Source organism: Scyliorhinus canicula, chromosome 12 (genome assembly GCF_902713615.1).
Source record: "Scyliorhinus canicula chromosome 12, sScyCan1.1, whole genome shotgun sequence".
Lineage (NCBI taxonomy): Eukaryota > Metazoa > Chordata > Chondrichthyes > Carcharhiniformes > Scyliorhinidae > Scyliorhinus > Scyliorhinus canicula.
Window position 1 is genome coordinate 16843492 of NC_052157.1, and position 15319 is coordinate 16858810.

Here is a 15319-nt window from a genome sequence, read left to right on the forward strand (position 1 = left end):
GGTAGCTCTTATCAGATCTGCCAAGATAGTCTCTCCCTGCCACCTCGCCTGAACACGACTGGGTTTCACAAACATCCTACTGCTTGAACATGGTTCACGAACCATTTTACTTTTCCGATTCCCTCATGTTGCATTCTTAATCACTGGTTTAAACTTTATCTTCTCTTTTCAGTCTTTCCCTTGCTCACATTTCTGGCTCCTTGGTTAATTTTTCTTCATTATCAGACCGTGTTTTTTATTACCTATTTCCAACGGCCTCCAACAGTGGAACTCCTTTCTTCCCTCAACCAATTGGCTTTGGAATTTCATGTTTGGTGTCAACTCACTGCGAATCGCATTGATTCGTCTAATTGGATGTTCATGGTATTTACACCCGAGGATTGGGTGAATTAGTCCAATAGACCAACAGCAGTCTTTATGCTCCGAGCGAGCCTCCACTCACCTGACTTCACCTCACCCTGTCAACATGTCAAACATATCTCCTCGCCTTTTGTTAGACCTGTTCTATGTGTGCTGGTTTCTCAGCTGTGGAGGAATCCAGTTGACACACACATGATCGCCCAAACTCAGTTACACGAGAACCCGGAGACCATTTAAATTGGATACCTGGTCGCTTAGCTGTTGTGCAAGTGGGGCACCTTTACACGAGAACCCGGAGATCATTTAAATTGGATACCTAGTCGCTTGGCTGTTGTGCAAGTGGGGCACCCTCGCTGCCAGGATATTGCCAGCCTCGGAAATGTTATTATTCGCAAAATTAATTCACCGGGTTGTACACAGTTATCCAAATCTAACCTCTTCCTCCAATATTTATGCAAATCCGTATGCTGTGCATATTCCAAGCCTGCACTTTTTCCAGTTAGGCGTTAATATGACGTCTGTTGAAATTTGGAACACCTGAACTTGGATTACAAATGTGGTATTTTTCGCAGGTTTGCAGTGGCATCCTTTTACAGGATAACTTGCCTCTTTCAAAACGGAGCAGTTCATTTGAAGAAACGGAGTTGTATGATAATTGAAGCTAATTATATTAAGAAAATTCACCCATTATTAGAATTTCCAATATATAATCTGCATTTAGCAAAATAAATTAAGTCGGTTCAAACAACTCACCACAGTTAATGGGATAATTTGGCCGTTTGTTTATCGTTAAAGGCGAAAAAAAATCAAGCCCTAAATTGATGAACACTCAAACTGATGCACGCATCTCTGAAAGTGGGATTGTAATGTAATCTGAATGTCTCAGTATTTTAGTTATCTCTAATACATCTTTTACGCTGGGTCTAATCTTCTATTTTACTAGTCTAACCATAGGTTTATGCGTTTGAGTCATCCATTTAGATGTAGAAACTGTCCAAATGCAGCTTATTTTAATCGCACATTGTCAATCCGGTCTGTCATTGTCTCGCATTATTCCTGGAATAACTTTGTGTGGGATAGCATTGCAGATGGTGCGAATCTGTCAACGCCGGGAGCAAAGGCCTAGATATTACAGGATCCGGATTTAGCGAACAATAAATAGAAATCAAAACTGAAAAGTCAGTGATTCCGGAACACTTTGTTGTTCTAGGTCGTGCTAATAATCCACATCTTTATCGAATGATGACCCTGGAAAATCTCATTCACAAATCATAGACATTGGAAAGCTCACGTGTTAATAATCTTCCTTGAAGATAATCTTCCTTCCCCAAGTGGAGAAATGTCGCCAACAATGAATTATTCTGTCACAGGCTGAGGCAAGATGTTAATTTGGGCCCGACACGAGGAGACGGTAGACTCAAAATGCATAAGATGTTTTCAAAATCACTGCATCCTGAGACGATGTAACTAACCGTGTTAATTTTAGAGGAAACATTGAGGCGGTAAACCCACTGACAATGTGGGAAATGAAAAGAAACTTCTCTATGTGATAAATATAACCTTCATAATGACGTTTTGATATTTTACATGCAGCCATCAATGACTGGTTACGTTGTTGACATCACAGTAATAACTAACAGCCTTATAAACACATGGACACTGAAAATCAATAACTTTCCTTTGTGAAACTGACTTGGATCGTTCTAATATTTGTTCATTGCAAATTGGACAACGAGTTAAATGAGAGAGGAGAAGGTGGTAGGTTTACAGATCGGGCTTCATAAAGGGATTTTTTTTCAAGGGGGGGAAACAGATGTGTGTGCAATTGGTTGTAAATGGGTTATAGAAAGGGCAATTTGCTTTGAAGAACGTGGGTCTAAGTGCCTAGAAAAAGGAGGATTGTGCTGATCTAAAGACAGCATTGTGGGGAAGGCTATTGAGTTACTGTACACAGTGCTCAAATGTAATCAGACTAGCAGGTGCATTAGCTCAGGCACAATGACTGCTGCCGAACACGCAGCACTGCCTGTTAATGGAGCGCCCATACTTAGCACGCACGTACACCGTGCCTTTTCGAACCTCTACCGAAGCACAGAAACAAGGAAGAAGTCCCCTCCCCGACAATCTCGTTTCTTTTTAGGTAAATTTGCAGTGATAGGGTAAGAGTTCAATCAGGTTACCCATACGGCAGATAGGTATTGAAAGGAAAATTTAAAAAGTATATACATTTGGAACACGAAGTGATTTAATTCGATTTCGCACAGCATGTTGTGCTGTGTTATGTATTGAAGCAGCGGGGGTGGCATGTGGGTAGGGGAGGGGGTGTTGGAGGGGAAGGAGGGTGTTGGATACCCCGTTGTTGAATAGGGTTGAAGCGGTGCTGCCCTTTCCAGGTCTATCGGGAAGACTTCTTAACATGGTATACATTTGTCATCATGGTGGCAGTTTCTAGTATTGAAAAGGGGAGGGGGAAGTATTCAGTCAGGACTTGCTGTAAAACAGAACAGTAAAATAATAAGAAATAGCTGCTGCATTAACCAGTGGCCTTGCTCAACGTCTGGAAGAGTGAAGGCAGATCAATGCTTTAACACAACCCTTTAACACAGCTCGCCCGAAACCTCAACCCATTGAAAATCTTTCAAAAGTTCATTGTCAGAACTTTCTTTAAAAATTGTGATTTTTAGCATTTCTGTATACCTCATTAATCGGTATTTTTGTTTCCAATTTGATAATACCCCATTATCCGTCACGATCACGTCAGATGAAAAACGCGGATTCCTATAAACCGTCAGGAAAATCAATTGTGTGGAAATTTGAGCCTTTGCAACTTCCATACGCTCGAACCCAAGCCAGACCTAAAACTGTTGTAGATTTATGGTCTGATTGTTTGAACAAGAGAATGTAATGTCGCCACGCTTTCTAAATTTATGAACATATGTCATCCTATAGTCCTAAACAAAATCCGAACTCTCAAGAAAATCAGTTCATTGTGTGAAGGGCTTTTCAATGTTAATATCATTTGTTCCTATTGTTGAGATTTCCAGAGGAAATATGAAGGTCAGGACAGCAAGTTTGAAAAGAATAAGTAAACCGCTAGGTTCAGCGAGGCCAGAGTTTTTAGACCTTAGAAGGGAGGAGCCAAATATCCAATATGAGAAAATTGAAAACATTCTATTTTTCACCTCCCCACATATTTCCCAATCGCCTAACGATTTGGGGCGACGGTATTGCTGAGGGCAACGAGAACCATTAGGAGGGGACAGAAAGGTAGGCATGGGACCCAATCTCCCCCCACCCTCCAGTCCACACACACACACACTCCTTTGTTTACCTGATTAATTCCTTCTAGCAGAATGCTAGAGTTTTACAAAAATAATATCCAATCTGGGAGAGGTGGATACACTGGTCAAGTTTGCCACCATTTTAATGTAAATGGGTTACCGATGGTTGAACAGGTTGGGACTAACGTGGCTGCAAGGAATGCTCTGCACTTCTTAAACATAGAGTGGAACTTAGGGTCAAACTAAGACGAAAGGCCAGTGAGAATAACAGGTTACACCTTTGCCCAAGCAATTTCTTGATTTTACAATGCGGGCCTGGGCAGATATTCTTCCCTATGGTGTACCTTTAACCCTGATGGTCAGTTCCATTAGATTCGGGTTGATGGGGTTTGCATTCCAAATTCTTATTATTACATACCAATTAATAAGTTCCTACTCCTGTCACAGTGACCTGAACCGAAAGACATTAACAATTCGTAACCAGTCCTGTTGGGATCACGTGATCTTACTACTCTCTGCTAAACGCCACCCAGTCCTGGTCCTTCTGTATTCCCATTTTGCCAGTCTATTTTTTAAAAATACTACGCCCCGTTATTAAAATAAAGAAGTAATGTACAATCCTACAGAAAACAAACCTTTAAGTCTAAATCCTGAAATTGACGGATTTGCAAGCCATTCTGTTTTTTTGTTTAAATGTATTATCCTGTCCTCATGATCACATGTCAGGTCGTGGCAAAGCGGCTCAAAGCGATGACAATTGGAACTGAGAGGCAGTACAAATGTTATCCTACTCGGTCATAAAGACGAAGGCCCGTTGGCAATTACTTATTGTTCGGAACCCCTCAGAAATCGCAAGTCCATCAAGTGGCCACATTGCTTCAACATTCAGAACCCTTTCTCTGCCACTCTGTTTTCTCCCAAACCGGGCTACGTGACGGAAAGCTCAATGCGTGGCCCCTACCACTTTCAGAAATATCCTGCCTCTTCATTTAGTTGAGTTTTGGGAAATTTGGAGGCAAATTAGATGTCTAGTTTGCCTTGATGGGATGCATTCTCTTAATTTCCCCCGATATGAAACTCGTCGTGATCCTGAAGTTTAAAAGTATATATATCATACACAGAATGATGCATATGGTCTCAATAAATAATCCGCAATAACCGGATCGCCCTGATGCAAGGGCAATGACACAGTTTAGGATCCATCGCGCGATTTTCTGAATAATGTTACACAAAGAACCGGAAGGGTTTATTCGCTTTCTTCCCTTGGCATCCCTGTTTATTTACGCTATTGCAAATGGTATCAGTCGCTGGCAACTCCGATTCCTCAGCGCCATGTTCCTGAGGTGGGCGTTTAATATTCCGATCACGTAAATATTACAATAAAGGTGAATCTCCAAGAATTGGACCCAAAGGGGGGGTCAAAGGGAAATTGACCTGGGCGTCAGTCAAAATCGAATTTCCGAATCTTTGGTCGCGCTTGGAGATTGGGCGGTGTGTTAATGCCTAGTCTAGCTGAGAGACACAGGGTTGATTATTTATTTAAATACATTATTTGATATGTAGACAGAAGTATTCTAGCGAGGAAACGGCTGGTGCTCAAACCGCGTTGACAAACATCACATTCATTCATTCACACATCCGCTGATTGCATTGCGCAAGCGGTTTGTGCGCGGGTTTGGCACATTCACAACTTTCAGGTTGCGTTTAGGAAATCTTCTTGGGGTGAATTGGGAGCTGGAGACTTAAAACTGCACCGTAATACAAAATGGCTGGCTGTGAAATAGCCAACCCCCTTTCCGTCTGCCCCTCCGGGTGTGTGTGTGTGGGGGGGGGGGGGGGGGGGGGGGGGGGGGGGGGGGGGGGGGCGACATCCCAATTGCAGCTCCGCGTCGCATTCCTCATGCCTCTGACATCAAACAGCGAACAAGCCAGGCGCCGTATTCACAGACCCGACTCAACCAATCCGCTCCATACACTGCCCGGTCGATGGGGGGAAACGATATCCCGCAGGAACCGCCGTCACTCTCCCAGTTTCTCCTTAAAGTACATGGGTTTCATTTTTAACACAAATCGAGCCCTCATTTTATAACAGTGGAGTGGGGGGATTGATCACAAGCTCCTGATTCGAGAATTAGGATGGTGTCTACCCCCACCCCTCCTTCCAGTCCATTTACAGCACACATCCCCTGTTCCCGACACAACTAACCGGGTTGCAGCATCCCTCCGAATTGTTTGTGGAAAGAAACGATCAAACACTCGGCGGGAATGCTTTGTCTTATTTCTTGTTTCACCATTCGGAACACAGGTCAACAATTTGCCTGTCGTCATTTAGCGATTCGTTTCAGACTCCAATGTCACGAAGGAATAAAAACGCTTTCATTTGTAATTACCTGTATGCCGCACAAACTAAATACACAGAAATGTGCCCCCTCCCTGCCTCCCTTTACTTTCCAGGAAACTGCAAATTCGCAAAGTTAGAATTGGCCCGTGAGCCACTTGGTGCTGGTCAGTGTGTGTCACAGGCTGACCTTTTAGAGCTTTTTTTTACTGCAGGGTACGCCACCCAATGAACACCAAATAAACCCCAAGGCTTTCAATCCATTTCCGATACAACTGAGTGATCTAATATCCCTGACACGTAAAGCTGTTGGCAGGATAACACCATTCAGTAACCGTGACCCTTAAAAAAAACACACGAGCTGTCCTGGACGCCGAGACGGTGTTTAATCTCTGCCCAGATGATTCCAGTGCAACACAGCTAATTGATCTGTTGACCGAGTCAAAGCCTAAATTATATGGTGGATCTGTTCGGGGGAAATTTATTATTGAATAACCAGTTGATCAATAATGTGCTGTGTAAAGTCTCTCATAACTTTCAATGTTAATATAAGACAGCATGACAGTTGGAGATTGCCTATTTTGTGCAGGATCTTAATGTAATTTAGTTTATTACAAAATACATATGTACAATTAGTGCATGCCCTACCAAACTGAACGTGAGATGCTTTCGATGATGCATCTTCCAAGTTACTTATAATCATTTTCTATTTAATTGCTCCATCAGAAAGTATAAGATTTGGCTTGCCCAGTTTGGGGTTTCAATCGAACCTACAAGATTATTAATCTGCAAAATAAATAGCGAAAAAGTAACTTTTTTATATAAATTCTTTTTGAGTGGCGGGTCAAGGAAATGCATTCAGACAGCTCTAAGCAAGCTTAAATGTCACCTCCTCCCCGGCACTGTCCATTGTGATTTATGTATGAACTCGTCTGGCGAACTTTGCCTTTGGTCCGTTTAAAAAAAAAAACCCTGTAAGGTTAATATAATCGATTAAACGGATTATTCGATTCAGCAATGACACCGCTTAACAAATCCGTGTTGGAAGTGAGGGACGGCTGGCTGAGGTGACATTGCTGCGGAAGGTTAGCAATTCAGCTCAGGCATTGTGTCAGAGGCAACCTCATTGTGGGATCACTTAATAGTCCTAGCTCTAGTTTGTGTCGGGTCAAACGGTGTCACTACCCAGATAGCAACCGCCAATGACCTCTGATTTATTCAAAGATTGGACATGCCTTCCCCTCCCTCTCAAATACCAGTAAGCACCAACATTCCACAACATAGCCAGTTCGAATTCGACTTCTCGATGTCCACACCGTCTCTGGCCCCAACAACCCCCCCCCCCCCCCCCCCCCCCCCCCACACACACACACACTCACCCCGTCCCAAAAGCCAGCAGCTTTAACAAATACATAGACAGACATTCCTTACCTTGTCTTCGGGGTCAAAATGCAGTTCCTTTTTTAGAATTCGCTTTCTTCCGAATGCCAACGTGCCTAAGTTGTTGAAGTTTAGCGATCTTTCGTCTCCGCTGATACTGAAAAGTTACCAAATCACCGCCCCCCCCCCCACTCTTTTTTTAAAAAGCGTATCCTGACACGTATTGCTACCATGTGTTGAGTCGTTTACTCATGTATCGATGCCAATCAGACTGAAATGGGAGTACGTATATGATTATGGCAGAAATTTGGACTAGAGCATAATTTGAGTCCCAAAACCACAACAGTGCGCTTTAAGTTTGATGCACAGGCGCCCAAGCAGTGCCAAGTACAGGGTAGGAATAAAGAGCAATTGTTGGGCCAGACAAAAGGCCCGACACTGGAAGGAGCAGAGCTCTCAATAAAGCCCACGAACTTGCACTTGAACTTGGCTGTCCATTCTGTCTCAAACTCACCACCATTCCACCTAAAGCGTGCATTCATCCAACAGCTATATAGTTCTGGTGACAAATGCACATGGATCTTCACTTCTGCATAGTTTACACATTTGAGCCCATGGTCTATGTGCAGAGAGCAAATGGCAATTGGAAAAGTTTCAATTTGCTTTCAAATTCCCAGACACCTTGTTAAGGCAGCAGACTTGCTACAACAGGGTACCTGCTGTTCAGAAGCGTGTTCAGGTTGAAATATTAGTGCATGTAATCATATTTCTTCCGATCCCGGATTAATTGCAAAAGAAAACGTGGGCTGTATTAACCATTGTAGGCTGCTAATTTAATTTGTGGTTATGTAACTAGGTCGCAAGCACTGCCTGAAATACACAAATTGGATGCAATTGTGATAATCTCGGGATAATTTGGCTGAAGTTGATAAAACGGTGTAGCCTTTATTAGACTTGCTGCAGGAAGCGTCCCGGTAATTAAATACATACGGTATCAGCAATATATTGGAGTTTAACATTACTGAGCAGAATAGTGAGAAACAAATAAGCTCTCTTAAAGAGCCGACACGGGCACAAGAGCCGGATTTCATAGCATTTACAGTACAGAAGGAGGCAATTCGGCCCATCGAATCTGCACTGGCCCTTGGAAAGAGCGCCACACTTAAACCCACACTTCCACCCTATCCCCATACCCAGTAATCCCATCTAACCTTTCTGGGCAATTTAGCATGGCCAATGCACATAACCTTCATATCTTTGGGTGACTTCCTTCTGTACTGTAAGGTTCAATGAGTGTGCACTCAAAATCTCCCCCCCCCCCCCCCCTCCCTGTTAATATTATACTTGTTACATTTCAGATGTTCGAGTTAGACAGCCAAGTAGATCCCTAGCAAGCACGGCTTTATTTTTTAAATAAAATATTGAAAGCAGACTACAATCTTAACCTCGCTAATTGACCCCAAATAACCTCTATTCAAACAGTTGCCTGCCGAGGCTCAATAGGCGTGGTAGGCACACAAGTGGTAATGACCACGAGGGCAGCCACCTTTATTCCTCCAAACATGGTGTATTTTTTTTTCTTTTTAGATTAGTGTTTTTGTTTTACAGGCACGGTCAAACATTGGGAGGAGGTGTTTTGATACAAAAGGAGAGGTTTGAGAATCTTTGGTGAACTTTTCCACGTTAAAAAAAAAGTTTCACTTAAAAGTGGACAATTTCAAGGAAAAGGGCGGGCTATTTGCCAAGTGTGTGAATTTCAGTCTTAAAGGGGTGAAATTTGTTTTGAGTTGGCAGATTGAGCGTCTCCAGGCTCTCTCTCTCACTGGTCTGTGTGTGTAAACTGGTTAGTGCTGATAGTCTCACTGGCTCGCACACACTGTTTCTGTATGAGTGTGTGTGTGTGTGTGAGTGAGAGAGAGAGCGCCTGTGTCTGAGTGTGTGAAAGAAGCGCTAATAAGATTCCAAGCACGTCCTCCGTCTCCTCCTGTCATTCGTAACTTAATTAAACAGCTAATAGCAGCTGCGATGAGGTCATTTCATGCAGTTTTCATGCAAATCCGCTAAATTCAAAACAAATTTAAATAAAAAGGTCTTTGTGGTCTGCGTTTCTTTTTCGTGTTGTTTCTCAAAAGCTCCGTGCGTTACTTGAGAAAGGAAAAAAAAACTTTCCAGTCTCCACGTCCTGGTCAGCCAGCACAAAATGGATTCAAAGGAAATTCAGACGGAAAATAAGCCATTTCCATTTCCCCCCCACAATACGTGTGTGTCTGACGGATATTTAAATTGACCCGTTCTGAAATACATCCAGAATCGATCAATGTGGTGGGAGTGAGTTCAGTGAATAAATAAACGGGTTACAGTTAATCTCAATTTGATTATACAGCACAGACCCGGTAAAGCCAACAAACTGGAGCGGGCGACCAAAATATTGTTCTGAAGTTTGATCACGAGGGTTTGAATGCAGACCTCCCTTCAGCCCATATGTTGCTGCTGTTCCTGAATGACACAGCCCTGCCTTCATGGCATCCACTTGTTTGCTAAAGGTGTCCATGTCTTTAATCTCCGACCCTGACAGCTACTTCCAGTTGCTGGCCATCCTCTGGAAATGAAAACTTCCTGGAAGTCCTAAACTTTCCCGTCCAAACCATAGCCGGCGATCTCCTCTCCCCCCTCTGAAAGGGGGCCATATCTTCTTTACCGTCCCAGACCGCCATACAACACCAGCAACAGCAAGTTGCCAAGGCAGGTGGAGCAAGTTAAGGCACAGACCAGCCAACATCTCACTGAACGCAACAACAAACTCGATGAAATGAATGACCTCCTCCTATTCCTATATTTCTATTTTCCATAGCGCCGCTATCCCAATACATTTCCCAGGAGTGTTGACAGACCCAATTTGACATGAGCAATGCAAGGAGGTATTAGGTCAGATCCAGAAACTGGCGGAATTTCTTACGAGGAAAGGTTGGGGAGGTTAGGATTGTATCCATTAGAGCTCAGACGAGTAAGGGGCGACCGTGATCGAAACCTTTTAAGATTGGAATGTGGGGTCGAATTACAATGAGATCAGCCCTGATTTTATGGAATGGCGGAGCTCGAGGGGCCGAGTGGCCTACTCCTGTTCCTAATTCGTATTTTAGTATGAACCAAATCTTCCTCAGGGGTAGGTTATGCAATAAAATAAATCTTTAAGGAAGAGGAATGCGAGGGGAGAAGGGATTCCTGAGTCACTGCCGTCAGTATTGGGTCGATGGAAATGGCTGTTATTGTGAAGTGGGAGTGGTCCCATTGGTACAGTTTCCACTTAACACTCACCTGCTTTGACGCGTTTGTCCTCGCTGTTTATTGGCGTGCCACGAGTTGCTGTGAAGCTCTAGTGCTTCTTGTGTTTAAACAGCTGGCCACACGTGTCCCTCACACCTCCAAATATTTCGGACTAGTTTTATAAACATGATCTGTCTCGCACGTGCCTTGTCCGCCTTCCTCGGGTTAGCACAACAACGGAATATTGAATGTAGATACATCTCATTTGCTACTCTTGGTGATCCATCCCTCGTCCCCGTGGAAGTCGATCAGATCTGGGAGGTTTTAGCTCTAGGAGGGAAATGCGTTCACTTGACCTCGAATCAAATGAGTGGTTTGGGACATTACGTTACAACAAACCTCGGACCACAGACTGGTAGGCTGTGATTTGTAAATATCTACCCAGGTACTCATGATATTTGGTGAGAAGTCAGGCATATGTCGATACTTTACACTCCAGAAATACATAGTGACCTATTAAAAAATAATTATGTAGCTAAAGATATGTAATTATATATGACAAATATGTGGGACTTTGGTTTATTTCTGTGTAATTATCCATGTACGGATATTTATATGATAATTATGTACAAAAGAATGGAGGTCATTCAGCCCCTCTAATCTGCACCGACTCTCTGAAAGAGCGCCCAGACCCCTCGTAACCTTAACTTTTGGACACTAAGGGACAATTCAGCATGGCCAATCCATCTAACAGCACATCTTTGGACTGTGGGAGGAAACCGGAGCACCGGGAGGAAACCCACACAGACACTGGGAGAACGTGCAGACTCCACACAGTCACCCAAAGCTAATGTGAACCTGGGCCCCCGGCACTGTGATTTGTAACTTGCAGCAGTGCTAACCACTGTGCCACCATGCCGCCCACATTTATATAGTCAAAACACTGCATATAGTTTTGAACTGTATTGTTACATGCGCTTTGTGTGCAATATTGTGATTATTTGTATGCAGTTACTGGCGGCTCAAAAGACTATCAAGGTAATTTAAAAGTTAGACACGAAATATTGTCATTGGTTTGGTGTTCAGAAAGGGTGTGTGAGTGGTAATAAAGTTGCAGTATCACTGCAAATTGCAACAACTGATTAGAGGTCTTATTATAAAATGAAACTTTCATCTAACTCAGATATTTAGATGCGAACAATTTGCAACGTTTCATGGCGACATGAATGGAACAAAAATAGGAAATGAATCGGAGACGGCGACTGAAGTCTCGGTAAGACGGGCGCAACATTTTTATCAAACAATAACTTGTATAAGAGGGTCGGAGACCACCTACAACCCGCCTCCAATTGCAGATATATTTTAGCCAATAATTCAATTTTCTGATGGTTTAATTCTACAGCTAGATTCTCGCGAGAGACCATTTGTATTGCAAATTAATACTTTCTTCACATTTATCTTTTCCTGCTGCTTCCCTTGAAGGCATTGCGTTGTCAGCGAGAAAGATTCATTTGTGTGGCCAAAAGTTTATGAAGTCACACGCTTGCGTTGCCCAGGATATTTAGTTTGAGGAAGTTACTCCAAATCTGAGTCAGCAATAAATTGTTCGGGTCAAATGAAGTTACAGTTTGCTGTCAGATATTGTAAGATTCGAGTTCCCTGCCCTGGAGCTTGTTATGGCGAACTTTTCACCCCAATCATTCCAGATTTTGTTCTAAGTGAGATACCAGTGTTCACATCGTGTGATTCAAACCGCTCCTCAGAACCATTCGATGTGACTAAATTAACCCTTTATCGGGCTGTTCAGTTCTTGGGGCTGTATAATCCATTGAGGTATGCAAGCAATTGCCGCCAGAAAAAGATACGTACTGGCAAATATTTGATTACATAGCGGATATCACTAAGCAATTCGGAGCCAAAAATTTGACCTCGCTTTTAATTGGGTATTGGAGAACATTATAAAAACGTCAAGGTGTCATTCTGACTTCTTACAGGAAGACTCGAGCTTCGTATCCATTATCAGTCAAATACTTGAAGCTTCAGAAATATAATTATTGCAACGACTCTTGTTTGTTTCAACTTTCCTACTTTAATTCTTCTTCAATGTCCTACTTCTTTCTTTTGCTCCAATATCTCCTTGACGAAAAAATAACGTCAACCAAAGTTATGAACACTCAAGTGTAGTGTTCAGACTCGGGGCTGTGAGATATTGGAATCCTTCGGAGCTGGCTGAACATGGGACATTAATGTATTGGGAAGCATCAAATGCCAATGCAATTATCAACGAAATAAACAAAAAAATGAAATGGTTGAAACTACATGTGTGAAAGTAATAGTGTTAGACTATTTAATAATAAAGTCAATAGTTAAACGTGATCTGAATTAGACAAAAATAAGATAATATTTATCTTCATTGTCCATTAATGCTTAAAGGTAGCAACTGTTTGCAGCCTCTGCTGTGAACGCACCCACATAAATTGCACTGAACTTTATGGACAAATTAATCTATTTGGTGCAGTACACAATGACATAGGTGTCCAAGTAGAGTTCTATGTTGTGCAGGGTGTGTTAGGTACCCAGAGACTGTTCTGTGTTGTACAGAGTGGGTTCGGTATCTAAGGACAGTCATATGTTGTACAGGGTGGGCTTGGTGTCCCAAAACAGTCATATGTTTTACGCAGTGGGTTAGATGATCAAGGACAGTTCTATGTTTTATAGGATGGGCTTGCTGTCCAAGGACAGTTCTATGCTGTATAGGTTGGGCAAGATGTTCAAGAACAGTCATATGTTATACAGGATGGATTAGGTGCCCAAGAACAGTTATATTATGTACATGGCGGGCTAGGTGTCCAAGGACATCAGATGTTGAACAGGGTGGGTTCGGTATCCAAGGACAGCTTTATGTTGTACAGGATGGGCAAGGTGTTCAAGGACAGTTATAGGTTTCACAGGATGGGCAAGGTGTTCAAGGGCAGTCAGATCTTGTACATGGTGGGTTCTGTGTCCAAGGACAATTCTGTGTTGCATAGAGTGGGCTAGGCGTTCAAGGACAGTTCTATCATGTACAGGGTAGGCTAGCTGTCCAAGGACAGTTCCAAGTTGTACAGGTGGGTTCGGTGTCCGAGAACAGCTCTCTATTTTATAGGGTGTGCTAGCTGTCCGAGGCGAGTTCCATGTTGTACAGATGGGTTCAGTGCCCAAGGACAGTTCCACATTGTAGGGGGTGGGTTAGCTGTCCAAGGACAGTTCTGTGTTGTACATGGTGGGTTCTGTGTCCACGAACAGTTCCATGTTGTACATGGTGGGTTCTGTGACCAAGGACAGTCCTATATTGTACAAGGTGGGCTAGGTATCCACAGACAATTCCATGTTGTACAGGATAGGTTAGGTGTCCAAGGGCAGTTCTTTGTTGTACAGAGTGGCCTCGGTGCCCAAGGGGAGTTCCATGTTGTTAAGATGGGTTAGATGCCATAGAACAGTTCTATGTTGTACAGGCTGAGGTAGGTGTATGACAGTTCCATGTTGTATAGGTGGATTTGTGTCCTATGTTGGTTGTACAGGGTGGACTAGATGTCCAAGATCAGTTCCATGTAGTACAGGGTGGGTTAGGCGAAGGACAGTTCCGTGTTGTAGAGATGGGTTCGGTGTCCTAGAACAGTTCTATATTATACATGCTGGTTGGTGTTCAAGGACAGTTCTATGTTGTACATGATGGGTTCTGTGTCCAAGGACAGTTCCATGTTGTACAGAATGGGTTAGGTGTCCTAGAATATTTCTATATTGTACATGCTGGTTAGGTGTTCAAGGACAGTCTATGGTCTACAGTCTGGGTTCTGTGTCCAAGGATTGTTCTATCTATGTTGTACAGAGTGTGCTAGTCATCCAAGGACAGTTCTATGTTGTGCAGGGTGTGCTAGGCGTCCAAGGACAGTTCTATGTTGCACAGGGTGGGACAGTTGTCCAAGGACTGTTCTATGTTGTACAGGGTGGGCTAGGTGTCTGAGGACAGTTCGATGTTGTACAGGGTGAGCTAAGTGCCTGAGGACAGTTCTATGTTGTACAGGGTGGGCTAGGTGTCCAAGGACAGTTCTATGTTGTATAGGTAGATTAGGTTTCCAAGGACCATTCCATGTTGCAGAGGCTAGTTAGGTGCCCAAGCACAGTTCTACGTTGTACCGTTGGGTTAGGTGTCCAAGGACATTTCCATATTGCCCAGGCTAGTACAGTTCTATGTTGTACAGATGGGTTCTGTAACCAAGGGCAGTTCTATCTTGTACAGGGTGGGTTAGGCATCCACGGATAGCTCTATGTTGTACAGGTGGGCTCGGTGCCCAAGGACAGTTCTACGTTGTACAGGATGGGCTAGGTTTCCAATGACAGTTCCAATGTTGTACCAAGTGGGTTAAGTGTCCAAGGACATTTCTATGTTGTACACGGTGGGCTAGGTTTCCAAGGACAGTTCCATGGTTGTACAGCGTGGGTTAGGTGTCCAAGGGCAGTTCTATTTTGTAGAGGTGGGATTGGTGTCCAAGGAGAGTTCTATGTTGTACAGGGTGTACAGCGTGCGGCAGGGGGATGGGAACCAATGCAGAAAGTCGGAGGGAAGTAAAGGGGGACAGAAACAAAAGGCAGCAAGGGAAAGATGAGTTAGAGAAACCAAAGTCAAAAATCAAAAAGGGCCACTGTACAGAGGGAC

The 15319-nt window shown here is 43.3% G+C and overlaps 1 long non-coding RNA gene across 1 annotated transcript in view; it reads right to left on the reverse strand.

The window, feature by feature from the left end:
• Positions 1-8120, reverse strand: part of LOC119975130 — a 242587-nt gene extending 234467 nt beyond the window's left edge. The window contains exon 1 of the long non-coding RNA XR_005462662.1: positions 7411-8120. This is a non-coding gene — a long non-coding RNA (uncharacterized LOC119975130). The remainder of the gene's footprint in view (positions 1-7410) is intronic.
• Positions 8121-15319: the final 7199 nt, after the last annotated feature.